This window comes from Aethalodelphis obliquidens, unplaced genomic scaffold (genome assembly GCF_003676395.1).
Source record: "Aethalodelphis obliquidens isolate GAN/ISIS:26980383/991018 unplaced genomic scaffold, ASM367639v1 scaffold5, whole genome shotgun sequence".
NCBI lineage: Eukaryota > Metazoa > Chordata > Mammalia > Artiodactyla > Delphinidae > Aethalodelphis > Aethalodelphis obliquidens.
Window position 1 is genome coordinate 36,849,818 of NW_020837949.1, and position 21,636 is coordinate 36,871,453.

General features: G+C 40.4%; 1 protein-coding gene across 1 annotated transcript in view; it reads left to right on the forward strand.

The window, feature by feature from the left end:
* Positions 1–21,636, forward strand: part of DOCK4 (dedicator of cytokinesis 4) — a 480,421-nt gene that overhangs the window by 182,298 nt on the left and 276,487 nt on the right. The window lies entirely within an intron of this gene.

Here is a 21,636-nt window from a genome sequence, read left to right on the forward strand (position 1 = left end):
CCAGGTTAGAGATGATGGTGGTTGGATCAGGTAGGTATTGGTGGAGAGGGTAAGTAAGAAGTGATCAGACGTGAGATATGCTACAAGTAGAGGACAGGATTTGTTGATGGGTTGGTTAAAGGATGTGAGAGAAGAGGGGCAAGGATGACTCTTAGGTTTAGGTTTGAGCAGCTGGAAGGATGCAGTTCATTTCCTGAGATGGACGGCTGAGAGTAGAACAGGTTTTGGACTGTGGAGTCAGGTAGTGTGGGAAAGAGAGATGAAGAGTTCAGTTTAATGGAGAAATCAAGCAGAAAGTTGAATATACTAATCTGGGATTCAAGGGAGAGGTCCCAAGTAGGTAGATCAGTTTGGGAATCATTAGCATTTAGATGATACATAAAGCCAGGAGGCTGAGAAAGTTCTCTTGAAACATTTGGATAATATACTTATTAAGTTTTTAGGGGAAGTTGATTATTTTTATGAAGTCATTTTATTAGAAAATTGAAAGCGTTATATCCTTGATCATGTCTTTTAAAAGATGTGCACATAAGTAGTCTTTCTCGAAGACAAACCAACATGTACATGATGAACATTTTCTTGCCTATGAAAGGCATAAACAAAGCAGTTTAGGAAGGAAAGCTATTGACCAGCGTATGACTGACAAATCAAGGGAAAGAAATACTTTTATGTGCTGGTATCACTTGGTCTCCTGGCTAGCAGTTAGCCACAATAAATATCAAAGTTTTATTTTGTAATGACATGAAAAGAGCTAGAATGTGAATTAAAGAACAAGTCTGTCTTTGAGGAATTAACAAAAATAATTCTCAAAGACATATCATGAATTACCATGTTGGGGATTTTCTCTGTGGATTTTCAAGTTGCAGAAATAATGCTGCACAAGTTATATACTACCATCATTCAGGGGATGGAGTACAAAATGCCTGTCTCTCTTTTAGTATTCTAGTGAAATTCTAGTTAGATTCCAATGACAAAGTTTAGGGGGAAAAAGCCTTCACCATTACTGATTTTAAAAATAGTAAGCACAGGCTTCCCTGGTGGCACAGTGGTTGAGAGTCCGCCTGCCGATGCAGGGGACATGGGTTCGTGCCCTGGTCCAGGAAGATCCCACATGCCGCGGAGCGGCTGGGCCCGTGAGCCATGGCCGCTGGGCCTGCGCGTCCGGAGCCTGTGCTCTGCAATGGGAGAGGCCACAACAGTGAGAGGCCCGCGTACAGCAAAAAAAAAAAAAAATAGTAAGCACAATAACCTAAAATGTCTGTTCTCAGATTGAGAAGGCCTAATGTTATCTAATAGTTTACTTTCTTACTGAGATTTCGACCCATGAGAAGCAGATGATGTGTCTTGATGAGTGAGAAGTGTAACTTTGCCCCGTATCTTAGATGGTTTTCTAAGGTGCTGGTTTTCTTAGATGCTCTTTACAATTTGAATGGGCGTAAACACCAAATCTTTAGCAGGGAAACAGAGGCCTTTGCAATGTGCCCTGCAGGAACCCGGCACCATGTCAAAGTACATGTCACAGCTTCCGGGCTTCTACTTCTACATGTCTCCCTCGGCTTCTGGTAGGGACTCTGGAAGTTCTGTCAGGAAGGCTCCTTAGAAAACGCTTCTTTTTGATAGAAGTTGTACTTTATTTCTGGAGTGACTTGTGGACCTTTAGCTTTGAGTGCTTATTAGTAGAAAATTATGCCAGTAAATCACAGAGGTTGGAAATTTAGGAAATGAGCATTTTGTCAGGGAGACATTCCTTGACATTAGTGACTTGCCCTGTGATTGTAGTAGTGGTGGTAGGAGAGATAGCATGGTGACAGCTCACAGATACTGCCTGTGCAGGTGTGCCGGTCACTGTGCTGCATGCCTTCCCCGTTCTCCATGGACACATAACCCTGTGAGGCAGATAACTGTTATCACCTCACTTTTACAGTTTGAGGAAACTCAGGCACAACAAGATTAATAGCTTGCTTGAGGGCACTTGGTGAATACGTAACAGAAATGGGATTTGAGCTCACCTATGCAAAAGTCCGAACAATGCTCTTCCCCATGGCTGTGGTACCTGTTCTTCTCTCAAGCAGCAGTAATCACAGCTGGAACATACATTAACCAACTGAGGTTTGAACCCTCCTGGGTACCACTTTCAAGCTTGGTGACCTTAAGCAAATGACTTCACTTGTCTAAGCCCAGCTTTTCCCCTCTGTGAGATACAGATAAAAGTGCCTACTGCAGAGTTGCTGAGAGGAGTCATTATAATACATTTGTGAATGCTCCTGGCTCAGTACCGAGAGCAGTGCCCAGTCTGTGGTAGATCTCTTTTTTTGTTTTGTTTTGTGGTAGATCTTTAATAAACATTTACTGAGTGGGTGATTCTAATGGGCTAAGCACATACCGTAGCATCCTCTTTGGGGAAACTCAGGTGGGGACAGAGGAGATTGCATGTGAAGAGGGAAAGGTAAAACTTTCCATTCGAAGTGTCTCTCACACCATCATGATACAGACTAGCACTAAGTAACGCACGTCCCTGCAATTAGCTAGTGGTCTTTCTCTACTTACAATTTTGACATTAATTAGCATAAATAATCAAATACATATTTGATAAAAATAGCATTTTGTATGCCCTGAACGTGTTGGGCTTTTTGGAGATTGTTCCAGCTGCCTGCCCGGTAGTCTGTGGATGGTGGGGACCAACTGGCTTATTTAAACTGGGAAATTAGGGAGAAGGTGCTGGGCAGGACACCTGTAAGAAAGAGCCGTGGTCCATTTGTGTAGAGCCGTGTTTGACACATAGGAATGGTTTGGGGATCGTCTAAGGAAATACTAGACCAGAACTCTCTGTGCAGTAGGTAAACGAAAAGACATAGATTTTAAGGAAGCTGTTAAAAGATGCAGGAAAAGTAGCTTACTGAGCAGATTTTGTGAATTTATGAAAATGATGATGAGACCCTTTGTGGATGATAAAAAATGCTTAAGTTAACACTCAGACTCATGGAGTTGGATTAGTCTAACTTGCCTGATGGAAGATGTTATACTTCCTCCTGAATTGCAAGTAACCTAGGAAGTTTTCATTCAGTTTATACTGGAGAACTACGTATGAACTTCATGTACTACTTCTTTCCTTTTCTAATAAGCTAGTCAACGGATTGACAGGATTGATTTTTTACTTATTTTTCTTTTGTACCTGCCCTTTTCTTCACCTAGGTAGAGGCCTTTTGAGGACAGGTACCTAGTCTTATGTATCTGTAACATCCCATGTCTCTGAGACTCATCTCGCCTTTATACCACATGGGCAAGAACTAACATGTAATTTTCCGAACTAACAGGATAGATTTGCTGAAGTCCATGCTCTAAAGCTCATGATACTCATTCTAGCAGTTTATTGATTCTCTGTCATGTCTAAATCTAAAGGGATAATTTCTGGACCAAAATAATTTAGAGGAGAAAAATTACAATGGCTTTGGGTATTAAATTACCCCTTGCCCTCTGTGTACCCTCCGTGTTTGTCTCCCAGCATGGGTGGGACATGGTGATGGGCCCTTTCCCATCCTCACTTGGCCTCCACCTTAGGTCTAGCAGGTGCTGTTGACCCTTCAAGACTCAGCTTGCAGACTCCATCCAGCGCAGGCTCTGGGCTGTTGACTCTGCAGACCTGGCAGAAATGTGATTTTTGTGTTCTCAGCTGCCTTCTACTGTCCCCTGGAGAGGGGAGGGAGGAAGGTTACCTTACTGAGACCCAATTCATTTCTACTGTACTTTGGCTACTGTTCTTATTGAGGTCCTTTGCAAAGTACCACGGAACAGGAAGCTCAGACCGCTTTGCTTTGGAATTTCCAAACTCCATTAGGGAATCTATGCAACCTTTCTCCCCATTCCTGGGTCTTGGCCCCAGTAGGATACCAGGCAGGCGCTATGCTTGTATACACCCCCCTGGGTCACATCTTTCTTTTCCCCGTCCCCTTCTCTCCTTTTCTAGATTGGTAGAGATTTTCTCCTTCCAATGTTGGGAAACCGTTCTGCATCTTTCATGCTCTGTGGTTTATACCAAAAGTCTGAGTTCTCCAGATTCTAATCTGGGTATTTAAAGGACAGCCTTCGGAATTTAGAAGACCCTTCTCCCAGTAAAGCCAGGCTCTTGTTAATGAAAGCCTTGGCAAATGGAAGCCTTGACCTTCCCTACTGTTGCCTGGGAAATGAGCCACATCTGTTTGGGAAGCGGAAGACTGAGCATCGTCTCCTTTGTTTTGTTGTCCCCATGAAGCAATGCAGCTGCCTCAGTGGGAGGAGGGCTAAGGAGCACAGGAAATTACTGAGAATGAAAAACACAGATGATATTGGGCTGGCCAAAAAGTTCGTTCGGTTTCTCTGTCACTTTGGCCAGCCCAGTGATATGTGAACATATTGTCCAGCCTGAGAATCAGATGTGGATGGGTAAATCCAAGAACCATCCTCCCAAATTTCCTGATGTTAAAATTTACTGATGACAGTATCCTGTTGAGTAGGGGGAGTGGAGAGTGGAGAGAGCAGAAATACAAAGTGAGGGATGTTCTTTTTTGATTATATGAGTCGATTGCAGTGTTTTAAAACTACACTATTGTATAGACCCTGAAGTCTTTAGGACCTAATCTCTAGACATAATGTTCACGTAGAGCCAGGCCGTTGTGATGAGTGGCTACCACACCCTCTCATTATTTCTAGCTCCCTCTCTTGCCCAGCTTTTTGCTCATCCATTAAATTTCTTTAAAAAATTTTACGTGTAGGCTATGAGTGGGTCTTTAGCATAAAAAACAAAATCAATTTCAGCCTATTTTCTTTGCCACATGATCTTATAAGGCCCTTGGGTTTGGGATACTGAAGTTTTGATCATTTAAGCCTAAGACTAGTTTTCAAGAAATGATTGACGTCTATTCTAATTTTCCAAAAACAAATGTAAGTCAGACATTTGTTTTTCGTAAGGCCAGCCAGCAGGTGCAAGCCGCAGACTAAATGAAGGGCATCAGAGATTCAAACCAAGATATTTTTGTTTTGTTTTTTTGTTTTTTAACAAACAGAAGGACCTGCCACGGCTAAGGAGTTGCATGAAGCTGAACTTTTTCACCTCGGGGCTTTGAGATTCATGCATATTAAGTAGTATGGCATATGTTACTTCACGCGGAACCCCACTAGTCTTTGGGAAGCTGACAGAATGATTTATTATTTTTACATATGTCTTAAGAACTAAAAAAGGTTCAGTCTTACGGCAAAGAAAGAAAAATATTAGCTTGATGGAGGGAAGAATAGGTACATCTTATCTATTTTGATGAGATTTTGGTTAATATGTCCTATTTGCTTAACTGTGTCAGAATTGGGGCAGGTGGTGGGGAGGAGATGATTGAGAAACAGTTAAGACATATATCTGTCGCACAGCTTCAAATACAGTGTAGGAAAATTTTTCCCTATAATGTGTTTTTTTGTTTGTTTGTTTGTTTTTTGCGGTACTCAGGCCTCTCACTGCCTGTGGCCTCTCCTGTTGCGGAGCACAGGCTCCGGACGCACAGGCTCAGCGGCCATGGCTCACGGGCCCAGCCACTCCGTGGCATGTGGGATCTTCCTGGACCGGGGCACAAACCCGTGTCCCCTGCATGGGCAGGTGGACTCTCAACCACTGAGCCACCAGGGAAGCCCAATGTTTGGTATTTTTAACTGTGTAGTTCTAATTGTAAATTGGAATTTCCTGGCATGAAATAACTTAGTCCTATAAATATCTCCTATATAAACAAACAAATAGAAAGTTGACCTTGCTAGCTGTGAATGTTTTTAAGAAGAACTCATAGAAAAATGCAGCATTTTTAAAAACTGCGTTCTCTTCTAGCCAGATCTGCTACTCTGGATTCACTGAAAATGTTAAAAAAAAAAAAAAAGCACAAATATTTAGTACACAAAATGACCTTAAAGCTCAATGATTGAAAACTCTTGGAAGAAGTATCTTAATCTTTTGCTAATACTTTACTCAAATGTCAGAGCTAGAGCTAGGAGAGATGGCAGGAACATTAGTTTACTTATTTGTTTAAATTTTTGTATTTGAAGTTTACAAGAAGTTCATAAATTCAGGATTTTTAAGCATATTATTATGGGATCTGGATAGCCTACGATCAGTTTTTTGATCCATTTATTTATATTTAGAAATACCTAATTTTTCATTTATATAGATGAATATATAGCTTCTTAACTTCAAGAATTCACTACACTTACCTACATTTATTATTATTATTATTAATAGTGAAACTTTTAGTAAATTGTCAATACTTTATAAAGCATAACTAACACATGATTGTTATCAGAGGTTCTAAAATAAGATACTTTTAATTATAGACATGAATAAAAGAAGAAATAGCCATATTTTCTTATATGTCCTTTTCATGTAGATGTAACTTCTTCTAGTGATGCTTAGGAATTTGACATACTCATTTTTCTTTCTGTTAAATGGAATTATCTTGAAATTCCCACACACCTGTGGAAGAATCCATTCCATTTTCAATTTCATTTTTTACATTGAGGTTGTTTTTTTGGGAATTTGAGTTATCTTCCAAAAAATAAAAATTTTTCTGCTGTTTGAAATGTTTTTCTCTTTTTAATCTTATCATCTTCGGGCACTTGTTATTTCACTCTGTGTTGGCTGGAATATTAAAGTCACTCACTTTGTACATAACCCCCAAGGGCATTCACATTGTCAGATTTAGTTCATGAACAGACTGAGTCACCTCCAGTAATTCTCAGAAAAATAGAAACAAGTGCAAAATTATCCTTCAAACCAAAGAATTGCAATAGATGGATTCTTCCTAATTAACATATTATGAAACAAATGACGGGGTTTGGCCCTAACACCAGGCCTGTTGTCTGTTTTTGAAGATATTTTGGAAAACTTACCGAATTTGTTTGGCAAGTTTCATTGTAGAGGGGGTAAAGGACAAATATTTACAAAGATTTTTAACCCTAGCCAAGCACAGTGATTTTTAATCTCTATGAAAAAAAAGATAAAAAAGGAGTATATTGGGGGGGGGGAATAGTTTTTAAAAGTCTCTTTTCAGTAGTGCATCAATTTGCTAACAAAGAATGCAGATTTCGGTTACTGTAGACAACATCTGGGAGCAATAGTTAGCTGAAATTTAGTGAGAAGAAAGGCACGGGAAGCAACTGCTTCATTAGTTTATAAAATTGGAAGAGGCGAAGAACAGAGGGCATGATCCCCAGGGGAACTTGGTGCCCTCTAGAAACCCTGAGGAAGGATTTTAAAGTTCATTTATAATTGATAAGTGCTGAGTCAGTAATGTTCATTTTTATCCTGGTTCCCTGATTTGGCTATTACAGTTTCATGAGTTTTGCCTTAACTTGTCATTAAAATCTCAATGATAAACTAGCAGCATTCTTTTCTTACTATCTTTTAATTTTAAAAATAGTCATTGTGGAGAAGCAGAAAGGTTTCATGGAGAATTTATAAAGTGGAAATATCAGGCTTAGATGAATTTCCTGGATAATATGAGCCACAGGAATACCAGGTTTACAAATACCGCGTATATAATGATGTGATCATTCCTATAAAGTCCTTCCAGTCCTAATACTTTGTAAATCTAAAGAATGGCTGGGCTGGGCTTCCACCAGATTCCAGAGGACATGGATGTTCAGTCACTCCCATCCCACTGGTCAGATAGCTGCTGGGTTTGCCCTGTGGATAGGGGTGGGAGTGAAGTTGAGAGAGGTGTTCTGATAACAACTACGTTTCCTTGGGGAAAAGGAAACGATGAAAGAAGGCCAACATGTATTCATAATTATACAGTCTGTATTGGGGGCACTGACTGGTGTGGATGGATCACCAGGTCGTGGCAAAGTTGGGGTATAGTGGCCCTCTCTGGGCTTGGGGTTTTCTAGGAGACCAGGATGAGAAGCATGGTGTTGGGAAGGATTTAGCTTATGCCTACTGTCTCTCCACATTTGCCAGCACCTCTCCACCTCTGCCGTAGTATACCTCCCCCACTATAAGTGCCTCCATCCCCTAGTTTTCATTGCATGTGAAATGACTGTTTCAGCTGCTTCATCAATCAAGTATATTATCATGTGGTAGCTTGAGAATTCATGTGTTCTAAGTAACCAACTTTATAAAATTTCCAAAATGCAAATCACTTGTAAGTTAAAGACTTACTCTAGTTTGTAGTCAACGTCTTATTTTAAGTAAGATTTTTATAACCAGTTCAAATACAGTATGCAACAGAATTAATAACTTAAGAACTGTTGGGAACATCAGTAAAACCTAAGACTTTAGTTAAAAATCAGTATTATCGTACAAAATTATTAGGAGGGTGTATTAGGGTTCTCCAGAGAGACAGAACCAACAGGATGGATATGGAGATATATATATATATATATATATATATACATACATATATATGTTCATATACATGCATACATATAAATATATGTATGTACATGAGTACGTATGTATGTGTATTACATACACACATGTATATGTATACGTATGTATATGTATATATGTGTATGTATATGTATACGATTTACTATAAGGAAGTGGCTCATATGATTATAGCAGCAGAGAAGTCCCACGATGGAGGCTGGAGACCCAGGAAAGCCAGTGATATAGTTGTGAGAACCAGAGGGCTGATGATTTAAGTCCTAGTCAGGGTAAGAGAAGATTGATGTCCCAGGTCAAACAGGCAGAGACATCAAATTCCTCCTCCCACCTTTTTGTTGTATTCAGGCCCTTCAGCAGATTGGATGTTGCTTACCCGTATTGGGAAGGGCAGTGTGCTTTACTCAGTCCACTGATTCACATGCTCATTTCTTCCAGAAACACCCTCACAGGCACACCCAGAGATAATGTTTCATCTGGGGACTCTGGGTCTCAGTCGAGTTGACACATAAAATTAGCCATCACAGAAGGCTAGATTCCTTCCCTGAAATAAAAGAAATTGAAAATTTTACCACAGTTCCCTTATCAGTGACCCATAAGTACGGTAAAGACAGAAAGGCTTAATTCACATCTGTGGATGGTTATAGTTAATTGCAAGATCCATTCAGTCTTTCTTGAAAATGTTGGCTGAAACAGTTCAAAAGTTATCTTTCAACAAACACACATATATCCGTTCTTTGGTTAAGAAAGTAGTATATAAGGAGACCATGTAGTGTGCTGGAAATTAAGCAAAAATATTAATTGTGTTGATTTTCTGAAATGAATGAAATGTTGAGATTGAGGTTTTATTTGATATGATGAGTAGGTCGTCTCAAGAATACCTATGGTAGTAGTGGTGTTAATTTTATGCTTAGTAAATCAAGGCTAAAGTCAGGATAATGTGCCACCTTCAAAAAGGACCCATTATAGGTTTTAACTGCAATTAAAATAAACCAGCTGTGTCTGGATAACCCTATGAAAAAATGTCAGAGTTAAATTTGCTAAGGTTGCAGGCAAGAGTCATTAATGGTTGCTATAAAGTATGATGAAAAAAATGGTATATTTGCATAGTCTCAAAGTATGTCCCCACGAGATACTTGTTAATTACAAAGGAAGTAGTAATTCTGCAGTGGAGAAATCATCTTAACCAAGCGATCAAGGTTAACATCACCAGCAATGAGACACATTACCATCATATGTCTTCTGTTAAGGTACACTGAGCAGGTACACATCATCACTTCTGTGGTATTCTTGCCCAAATTGCACATCCTACACTTGATCATGAGGAAACATCAGACAAAACTAAATTTAGAGACATTCTGCAAAATAACTGGACAGTATTCTTGAAAGCATCAAGGTCATGAAAGACAAAGAACCTGTCAAATGAGAGGAGACTAAAGAAATATAACAACTGAATGTAATGTGGAATCCTGGGTTGGATCCTTAACCAGACAAAGGACATTGGTTGGACAGTTGGTGAAAATTGTATGCGATCAGTAGGATAGTTAAGAATATTGTATCAACGTTAATTTCCTGGTTTTGCTAAGTGTGCTTTATTTATTTAATATCTTAACATTTGCTGAAGCTAACTTAAGGCTGAATCGATTTTTATACTATTTTTGTGTTTTTTATAAATCTTCAATTATTTCAAAGTTAAAAGTTCAAAAAAAATGGACAATAATCTTAATTTTTTCCCCCCACAAGAATGATAGAATTATAAGTGTGTCAGTTTTGTGCATACATTTAAAAATCACTGGGGATACAAAATTCAGCATTGTATTTTGTAGGAACAAAAAGATATAGGAAACATTCTTTCTCGTGACTAATGAGCTAGATGAAACAGATGCAAGGTGTTACCTTCACTGTTGTCTTTCCAGTGCCTGCCACAGTGCTGGCACATAGAAGTGAATCAATGAGTAAACCACATTGTGCGTTCGTTCATTATTTATTGAGTAGCCACTAGGTGGTGTTGGGAGCATAGAGGGGCCTCAAACCTAGAGACCCTGGGTGTAGTCAGTGTTAGATGTAAATGGGAGGCGGGTACTGTGGAGTCAGGGAAGGTGGAGTTGATATGAAGAGCACCCTGTGGGGAAGGGCAAAAGGGAATCCCAACTAGAGCGTAAAGCATTTGCAGCACTTGCTAAGGCCCAGATGAGAGGTTCAGTGTGACTGTTGAATGTGGTTTGTAAAGGCTGAGATTAGAAAAGTGTGCAGGAACCAGATTTTTAGAGAACTTTGAACTTTGTTCCTTTTCTCCATTGACCTGTTCACTGGTTCCCCTTTTTCTAGAGAAATTGCTTTTGACTGGTTTTCAGTCGTCAAAACCAGTCAAAACTAGTGTTTGTTCAAAACTGGAAACTGGCTTAGTCATTAGAGCAGAAGAGGGAGTGATGAATAGTAAGAATGTAGGATTTGATTCTCTTTAGGTGGAAGTTCCACGGTTTGTAGGTAGTATCCTAGCAGACTTCTTGAGAAGTGAGCTTTGGGAATGGCAGTCAAATTCAAGTTTGAAAAAGAAAAGCCTATGGAGGGAAAGTTAGACATACGAGTGCTTTATTGTGTGGGGCAGATGAATGACCAGATGAGGCAGGGCTGAATATTAGCTTGGAGAGGGTGTTAGAAGAGGCTGTGAGAACAAGCTGACCTCTCCCCATCTGGGGGCAAACGGTGAGTCCCTCTGGTGCAGGGGGAGAGGGCTGGGTGCAGGTGTACCACTTCAGTTCTCCTGTGCTGTTTTTTGACTTCGAGTATTTAGCACTTGGAGAGATAAATCAGAACAAAGCACAGAAGGATGGAACCGTTTTTTTCTCTCTCTTCCCTTATAGCAAGACATTAAGGGGGAAAAAAGGGTTGGGAAACTTAATCCTGTGTTTCAAAAATTCTCTTAAATAATATAATTTTAACATTAGCCATCTCACACTGGAAAAAGGATATGTATTTTATTTAAGTAGATTTATATATGTATATAAAATGTATATATAAATTTTGTAAACCAAATACTTGGTGGTAGATTTATTATGCTTGCTTGGAGAATGGTATTTCACTTCTTAGTGAAAAATTTTCCCTTGGAGTGTGGGGGAAGCAATTATTATTTTCTGTAACTTCATTCCACTTTGTGACATGAAGTCTGTGTTGTAATTTTTCCTCCCGATGCTGTCTAGTATCTCTTGGACAAATATTGCGCTGTTTGGCAGAGGGAGTATTAAAAGCTGAATCTCCTTCCCTTCCTATTTCTGCCTTAGCATTTTAGGAAAATCTCTCTTAACTCTGTTACGGTTTTTTTTTTTATCTGTCTCATTTGCCAAAGATTTTTTTCCCGTTTTGTTAGAAAAAACAATAGTGTCAGCCTTTTACCCCTCTGGAGCGGTTGAATCTTTCTAAGTTTAACTTGTTAATAATGATTTCCAAGAATCTGTAATAACAGAACAGAGCAAGGGTTTTTGATTTATGCAGTTGTACACAGAAACCTTATTTTCAACCATGACAGATTCAGATCTAGTCTCCAAGCTTCCAGTTAGCAGTGATGATGGAAAAATAATATCCTATATTTACTTACATTTATAGGCTTACAAATCCAGTTCTCTTACATTTATTTGATCCTCATGACATTTCTGTGAGGTAGGCCGGGCAGGTCATGTCATCTTGCCTGCAAACGGTAGAGGCCCAAAGACTATATGGTTCATAAGTGGTGGAGCTAAGCCCCAGGCCTCCATCGCCCTGTTCAGTATTTGTCTCCCTAGAGGACCTCCCTGGCCGTCCAGTGGTTAAGACCTCCCTGGCGGTCTGTGCTTCCAGTGAAGGGGGTGCACATGCAATCCCTGGTTCGGAACTAAGATCCCACATGCTGCACAGACAAAAAAATTTTTTTAAAAAAAGCGGGAGTGGGCTGTGAGCTCTTAATATTATCTCCCTTTCCTAAGTGCTGGGATACTTCTGAGATAATTGTTTAAACTCTTGTCTTTTCCAAGATGTTCCTCCTGACTGGCAGTTGGCCAAAACCATAACCTTTTCGATCATATTAAGTTGTTTTTAAAGGTACTGATGGGTGGATGCAGTCATCAGTTCAGAGTTTTACTGTTTGACCTTTAGCCACTTAGGAACATGTCTTTGCATTTGTAACATTAAAACCAAGGGGAAGAGTATGTTTACGACTCTTTGGGGAATAAAATGTGTTCATTTACTGCCGCAGTGACAATGTCTTCAAATAAATCTTAATGGGGAACAATTCCCTCTTGATGTTCATTCATTCCCTTGTTTGCCTCTTTCCTCTTCTTTTTCTCTATCTCTAAGGTGGGAATAGAAACACCTACATCGTAGAAGATTAGAAATAATACATAAAGAACTTACTAAAACCACAAGATAGTACTGTAGTCATGCTACTCTCCTTCTCCCTTGAAAATGCATCTGGAAAGAAGTCGATTCTGAATGGGTGATGTTGTAAGCTTGGAGCAGGTTTGGCTCTCCAGAAAGCAGACTCTGAGATGGAGGTTAGCTTGCAGGATGTTTACCAGGGAATGTTCTTGGCTGTCACACCGATGGCAGGGAGGGAGGAGAAGCAGAACTGGAGAGAGGGAATAGATGACCTGTGATGCCGGCCCAGTGACGGCCGTCATCACTTCAGCTGGAGTGGCCCTTCAGAATTGTACCAAGTTGTGGCAGGAGGGCCTGGCCCTCCTAGTCACTGGGTGCAGGCCAGCCTGGGAAGAGGACATGGCCTTGGGCAAAACAGCTCTCTTCAGCTGAGGCAACCCCAGAAGGCTGCCCCTTGGCTGCATGACCTAATGCTCTCGGCAGCTGGGAAAATAAGTCATCCATTTCTGAAGAGGGGTGTTGCTGTGGCAGCACCCACCGCTGTCCTTTACGTTTACCTCGAGTCCAAAGGGCAGTGGTTCAAGCAGAGTGAAGTTCTGCAGTTGGTAGAAATGTCCTCTTAACAGTCAAGGACAGCAGTGTATTTTCAAGGTGGTACTTGGAAAATGTCAGAAAATGAATACATTTTATTCAGTGTGCTTCTGATTTTTCAAAGTCACTTAGGGCCGGAGAGAGTCCTGTGGCCTGTCTCAAGGCCTGACCGTACGTGTGGCATAAGAATGGGGTCCTATTTGTAAATGTGCATATGTCTGCCTCTCAGGCGTGCATGCAAGTTGTGTGAGACCTGCATAGACAGTTACCAGAATGGAGGCTGATCTCAAATGCATGGCAAGTCCAAGGGACAGAGAAGATGGAGCCTAGCAAGCGTTTCTTTGATTTTCCTACTGAGTTCATTTTCAGCATCAAAGCAGTGTTCAGGAGCTCGCACCCCATCTCCCCCTCACACGTTTCCTTTGAATTTCTTTTTTTCAGTCTTTCTGGACAGCCTGCTCCCATGGCCCTACTGTCATACTGATGACCAGCTGGGAGTCCCTTCAAGTTAGAAATGACACTTTGCTCTTAACTTCATCTCATGAGGGGCAAGATGGAGGGGGATACGGGAGAAAGACAGTTCCATCCTGTGCTAGTGATCGTACCAAGAGAAATCTCCAGATGACTTCTATTGCAGCCTCCCTCAAGCTCTATCCAGACAGCTAGAAAACAGATAGTGTCTTTGATAAGACTGTTAACTTGTTTTTCCCCACCTTATTTCATCTTTCCCTACAAGAGAATTTTGTGCATGTGCAGAGGAGGTGACCCGTTGTCCTCTTTTTCCACAGTTCACTATTTTATGAAATAAAATCCCTGAAAAGAATTTAGTTCTCCTTAATCCACTTCCCCTTTTCACTGTTTCCTCCAGCTCTTATCCAGAAAAAAATCTTCTTATCCTTCAGAAATTCTACCTTTTTCTCCCCTTTTTTCCATTTGTGGCCCCCCCACTGCAATGATACTCATAAAAACTGATAAACCTAAATGCAGATACATCCATGACCAACCAAAGCCAAGAACAGTGTGAAATGCACGTGGACATAGGAAGGACCACTTTTAAATGTCCTCTGAGAGACCGTGTTCCTTCACAGTGCGCTGCTTTCTCACTGCCTTCTCATTGTCGCTGCCATGTTTCAAGTACCAGCTTTCAGAATTTTACAACTACTCACATAGAAATGTTTATTTAAATTCTCATGCAGTCATAGCTCATTTCTGTTGTGAAAAACAGGAGTTTCATTTTTTGTATTAAATGGGATTCCATGAGATAATCTCAGAGCTTGAGAATAATAGCATCGTGTTCTGTGTTGTAAATAGCTCACAAGTGACCTTTCAGACCACAGCCTGTTCCTGAGTTGGAGATCCTTTTATCAGAAAGATGAACTCCGACTTTGAGGGATGAGTTTCCTTCCTTCGTGTCACAAGGGACAGAGTATTTCATTATTTTTTTTTTCCTGTATTATGTTCCATTCGTCTTAAATTGTCAACCCATAAAGGGCAAGGGCAGCATTTGCCAGGCTTGACGTGAATCGTGGTGTGTAGCAGCGTGGTAAATATTATTTTGACCATGATGATGAATATGTTATCATCTGTGATGTAGAGCTACATGATTGTCATCTAGTAGTTTTTTTATAATTTGTTTCTTTTTTTGCTTTTAAAGGTCATAGAACTCTGTGATTGAGTTTCTCTGTACTAAGTTTAAAAGTACGAATTTGTTCTTTGAATGAGCAAGCTGTGTCTCTGAAACTGAGAAATGAGTCCCTGTTTCACAGCACAATTTTGCTTTTTTTCCCACCGTCTTCATAGAAAACACTCGTGAGTTATATATGAGGATGTTTCTCACAGACATTTAATTTTTAATAAACTGTTACTAGGTACTAAACTGATATTATATAAACGAATAACACAATAAGTGGTAAGAGGCAGCTGTTCATGATATGATTTTCAAGATGGTTACCCTATACATTTAACACTTTTCTTACACATATAATGTTAGCCAGTGTTTTTGTTTTTGTTTCTGTTTTGGCCGTGCCACGTGGCTTGCAGGATCTTAGTTCCCTGACCAAGGATCTAACCCGTGCCCCATGCAGTAGAGGCGTGGAGTCCTAACCACTGGACCTCCAGGGAATTCCCCACATACAATTTTAAAGGATTTGAATATAAGCTATGTTTACATGCATGTTTGTTAATCCAAATAAATTTTTGTTTTTTGTTTTTTGTTTTTTGCTGTACGCGGGCCTCTCACTGTTGTGGCCTTTCCCGTTGCGGAGCACAAGCTCCGGACGCGCAGGCTCCGGACGCGCAGGCTCAGCGGCCATGGCTCACGGGCCCAGCCGCTCCGCGGCATGTGGGATCTTCCCGGACCGGGGCACGAACCCATGTCCCCTGCATCGGCAGGCGGACTCTCAACCACTGCGCCACCAGGGAAGCCCCCCAAATAAATTTTTATATAGTAGCAAAGGGGCAGAGATGAAAACAATACCATATAGTAGTTTTTATGTGCTGTTTAAAACTGTACTCCCAGGATCCTTAGGACAGAAACAATAGTATTGAACCTTTATGTTTCCAGCTCTATGAATGATTCATTCTCTATGATCTTCTCTGTAGCTACTAAAGTGGTTCAATTTATAAGAAAACAAACAAACAAAAAAATCGAGGGATCAAGACAATGTGTGGTCGTGTTCAGTAAACCCAAATATTATTGGTGGGGAAATGCCCCTGGAAAGTGTAGGATGAGAAGACCTTTGGATAAAGACAGAGCTACTTTACAACAACTGGGGACAAGATGAATTTTCAACTGTGGACTTGTTTCATGCAAAAATGCTTGGAGGATTTGGGAATTTAGTTGGAAAGTTGTATCCAAAATGGAATCTAAACATAACATATTCTTCAAGTGCGCTTGATGGAAATGCAAATTGAGGTTTCATGAATGCCTGTGTTTTCTTTGAATCTTTGCTTTAATAAACCGGTTTTCCTTACTTTATGATAAATTATCTACTACCACTAGTAAATTTGAGCCAGTCATGTATTCAGATCTTTTGCTCTTTTACCTAGAACTGCCTTCCCCTTTCAACATTCTTTTTCATAACCTGAAACATAAAGAGGATAGCATTCATCCATCCATTCATGACTTTCATACATTGCAAGGTAGAGTTACTTGTGTAATTCAAAGGTTGGAAATGACTTGCCATTTTAGAAGGTAAAGATCAAAGTCATGCCTTGAACTGTAGCCTAAAAAAGTGTTACTCTCCAATATGATCTGCAGTTCAGTATTTATTTTAGATGTTTTAAGTTATGAGAGGTGCCCCTGACATAATCTGAATCCATTAAAACCTGACTACCATTTTTCAGTGGCTTCATTCATTCATTCCATATGTGTGTTCATTCTCCATTCATGCACTGACACATTTGTGTGCTGGTTTATGGAAGATGAATTAAAAATAGTTCCAGTTCTCTTGGGAGTTTGGGACTAGCAGATGCAAACTATTATACATAGGATGGATAAACAACAAGGTCCTACTGTATAGCACAGGGAAGTATATTCAATATCCTATAACAAACCATAATAGAAAAGAAAAAATAACTATGGGTATGTATATATGGTGACATCATAACTAGACTTACTGTGGTGATCATTTTGAAATGTATAGAAATATTGAATCACTATGTTGTACACCAAGAACTAACATAGTGCTGTAGGTCAATTATACTTCAAAAACAAAAAAACAAACTTATAGAAAAAGAAATGAGATTTGTGGTTACCATAGGTGGAAGGGGGAACTGGATGAAGGCAGTGAAAGGTACAAACTTATTTATAAGATAAATATTAGAGATGTAATGTACAACATGATAAATATAATTAACATGGCTATATGTTATATATATATATGTTAAGACTAAATCCTAAGAGTTCTCATCACAAGAAAAAAAATCTTTTTTCTATTTCTTTAATTTTGCATCTATATGAGATGATGGATGTTCACTAAACTTACTGTGATACTCATTTCATGATGCATGTAAGTCAAATCATTATTGCTGTACACCTTAAACTTAGTACTATATGTCAATAAAAAAAGAAAGAAAAAGTAGTTCAAGTTCTCAGGTAGAAAGACACAGATAAATAAAGTGCTAAATAGTATGTGATACCTTGCCCTATTTAAGGTGTGGTCAGAGCACCCTTGGAGCACAGATGAAAGAGTAAATGATTCCATTTGGGCCCAAGGATGGGGAAAAGGAAGTAGGAAATTGAAAGGGCTAACCTTGGAGCTAGACCTAAAACTAAGGCTACTTTGCAGTGTCCAGTGTAGAAGGGCTGGGGAATGCAACTCCCGCAAAGGGGATAATATGTATAAAGGCACTGAGGCCTGCATGAAAGAACTTGATGAGAATTTAGGTATGACAGTGTGGAGGGCAGTGTGTGGAGAGGTAGCTGGGATGGGAGCCTGGAAAGGTAGCAGGAGAGCAGTGGTAAAGGACTTTGTAGGAGATACTGAGAACAGGCTTTCCCTCTGCTTCATCAGATGGCTGTTGCAGGTGGGGACAGATGTCCATTCTTTCAGAACTCAGGCAGTGACTAAAACCAAAGCAAGGCTGGTCTGGGGACAGAGTGCTTCAGTTATATATCATGCTCTGTAGTACTGAGCTGAAGGGCCTCTTCCAGACTCTCAGAATTGCAGGCTGGCAGGGACCTTTCAGTTCACCTTGTCTAGCTCCTTTGTTTTATAGAGGAGCCATCTGAAGCCCAGTGAGACTGAAGAACTTAATACCTTGCCTTTAATAGTTATCAAATATGATATAGCTGAAGAGTGAAGTCAGGATTCACCCACGCAGACTTCTTGGGTAAGAAATGAGGTGATACACTGTTATGACCCAGACAACCTGTCCTCCCAGTTTTAAACAGCTCCTATGAAAGAATGAGTTTTCACAGGTAATATAGTTTGGTTCTTAGAATTTTGAGCGCCCTCTTAAAATAGAATTGCCCATAATAAAGGAACCTGACTGCCTAAGACCAGAACACGTAACAGTAATGGCTCTGCCCTCATTCATCCCCTCAGCGATTATTTACCGAGTTCAGTTTGTGTGCCAGGCTCTGAACTGAATTAGGTAGACAATTGGGAGCTAGAAGTAACCTCGTCCTTATGTCCATGGAACTTACAGTCTGTTGCAGGAGACATCATTCAAAAACTTGCACAAATAAGAGGGGATGGTTGAGTGGTATATGGTGCTATGAGAGTGTGCAGTTGGGGTGAGGGGATGTGTGTCGAGGAAAGCTGCTCTGAGAAGTGACCAGTGAACCGACATCTGTAGGGTGAATACAGCTTAACTTGGTGGGGAGGGAAAGGAAGAGTATTCCTTGCAAGGGGTCGATCATGGGCAAAGTCCTGTGTGGGAGGGAGTATAACAAGGAAGGTCTTTGTGACCAGAGTATAGAAAGTCAGGGTTGAGAAGTACAGGATGAAACCAGAAAAGGGCAGGACCTTACAGGCTGTAGTACTGATTTTTTCTATTATTCTCAGAGCTTTGATATATTTATGAGGATGATGACATCATCAAATGTGAATTTTGCAAAGACCTCTCTAACTGCTGTGTGAGAAATGGATTGGAGAGGAACCTGAGTATATGGGCATAGCCCTATAAGGAGACTGCTAGAGAAGGCCAGGCAAGAGGTGATAATGAAGCTAGGGCAGGGGTGGGAGTGGAGAAGTTGAGAAGAAGATGGCTTTGGGAGATATCAAAGAGATAAGGCCATTGTGATGTGGGTCTTGGACTGGATATGTGGGTCGGGGGCATGTGAATGACTCCTGGGTTTCTGGCTTGTAGAGTCGTTGGACACAGTGCTACCATTCGACAGAATTGGGGGCAATGGATGAGGATCTGGCTTGGAGACATGTAAGGATTGTATCAGCTAAATGGTGGCATGAAATAAAAGGAAAACAACCCCATCAAAATGTTGTCTGATATGGCATGATATGTCTTATTACCTTTCCCTTTAAAGAAAAGAAATTGAACCTAATAAAATTTTCCTGATGCCACATATCCAAAAAGCATTTAAGTACAAGTGTGACAGAATCAAAGGGACCTCTGGGGGTCTCATAGATGCTGCGTTGAGGAAGGACAACCGTGGAGACAGGGAGCCTTCTGGGAAGGCTTTCCAGCGGCCCTTTGGAGTGATGCAGAGAAATCCACCTAGGAATAGCGAGAGAAAGCAGGACTTACAGCAGAAGACTAACATTTTAGAGTGGGTGATTGGGAGAGAGAAAAGTGCTTAGATTTGGCTGGAGGCGGAGGGGAGATAATGAATTCCGTTGAAGCCATGCTAAGTTTTAGGTGCTTAGACCTCTAAATAGAGATATACAAGTTGGAAGTTTGTGTCAGCTGCTGAGGCCACAGATCAGGACTGGAGAGAGACTTGGCAAGTCATATAGCGACAGGTGATTCTGGAAGTCTTAGCACGTTCTCCAAATAGGGAGAATGTATATGGATCGAAGGAAAAAAAGTATAGTTTTACAATTGAGATATTTTTAAATAGCTAGAGTATACTAGACAGTGTGGTAAATTATTTCTGATAGGTGCCTCATTTAATCCTCCACTACCTTTTGCAGTTTCTTCATTGTTACCCGCATTTTCCTCATGAGGTAATGGAGATTCTGAGAGGTTGGTATATTGACCAAAGTCACACAGCTAATGAATGGTCAGATCTGGGTTCAAACCCACGTCTCACGATGCCAAGTTTGATGTTATTTTCCTACACCCAGCCTTTTTGACAGCAACATTTAAGAAGAGGGTTAGGGAAAGAAGGTCTACAGAAGAAGACTGGAGGGTATGAGAGAAGCAGTAGAAGATTCAAAAGAAGATAGACTCCTGAAAGGCAATATGAATGTGGTCACAGTTAGGGAACAGAGCAGTTTCAGAACACAGTGAAGTGAAGGGCCGAGGCATGAAGGGATGGTGAAGAAATGGAATTCGTGAATGGTACTGCCATGTTCAAGAAGGCGATGAGGGGTAGGACAGAACGACCAGCAGTAGGGGACGTAGTCATGGCAGCCTTGGGAGTTACAGTAGCATTTGTGAGTGGTAAGAGCTGTACACAGAGCTGGGTTGGGTGCCCGTACACATAGACCTCTCATAGAAGCATCAGTAGTGCAGGGTTGAGACACTAGGGTTGTGAGAGATTAAGGTAACTTCATGAGTGTAGACAGGCAATTCTGGGTACAAGCTTGCTTTGGAGTCTTTTAAATTGTACTCAATCTGCTGTCTATTCAGTTGTTGATCCCTTATAAGAAGAGGTCTCTGAATTATTATTTGAAGTAATCTGTCAAGATATACAGACCTTTGATTATTTTTCAAGCAGACATGTCTTCTAGGACATCAACATGAGGTCATAGGGTATTTATGGTTATAGTTAGAAAATGACATCATGAACTAGTGCTTATCTAAAACGTTCTAACTTGGTTACTATGTAGTTATTTTTATCTATCTCATGTACTTTAGGTTATGTTTTCTGTCCTGTGTTTTGACTGCTACTGCTAATTTTGTTTTGAGATCGTAAAACAGCTTTAGACTTCTCTGAAAGCCCATTACTTATTGGCATGTTTTCATTTATTGACAGGTTCATGTATTCCTTCAGGCTTTTAAAACACATTCATAGCAATAACAATAATTTATTTTGGGGATTGGAGTTGTATCTAAGTCTCACCGTCTGAAAGAGAATTATAAAATTCACTTCCAAAATTTTGGGCTTTTAAAAATCATGCAGTCAAAGCATTTACTATCATTTTTTTGGATGTGAATTGCAAGGTGGTTTCAGCGTGTATAGTAGGAGATGTCTCTTTCTCTTTTCGTGTGTTGAGGTACATTTTTAAAATTTTCTATCCTTGTCTCCTTTATGACTCAAGTGTTACTTTCCCGGGGAGAATCACTGTGCTTTTATTCTCCCTTAACCACTCAAATCACCTAGGGATGGTTAATCTGTGCACTCTTTCTCTCTGGTATCCTAGTCCTGCCCAGCCCTGTGAAATGTTTCAGAAACCAATCAATCTGTAACCATTAGGTTAAGGCTAAATGGTGACTCCCCTCAATTCCAAATGGTCTGAGAGCTGAGGCATGTGGGAACTGTCACGGTGGCCGTGTATTTAGACGCAGGGGAGAGGTCCAGGCATCACCATTGCTTACTACAGAAGCAGAAGACTGCTTTAATGCCACATACTGGGCTAGGCCCTGGGGACATATTAATGAGCAAATAGGTGCAGTCCCTTCTCTTGAGGACTTTCTGGAAAAGAAATATCCTGCAAACAGCATAGCAGAAAGGTAAA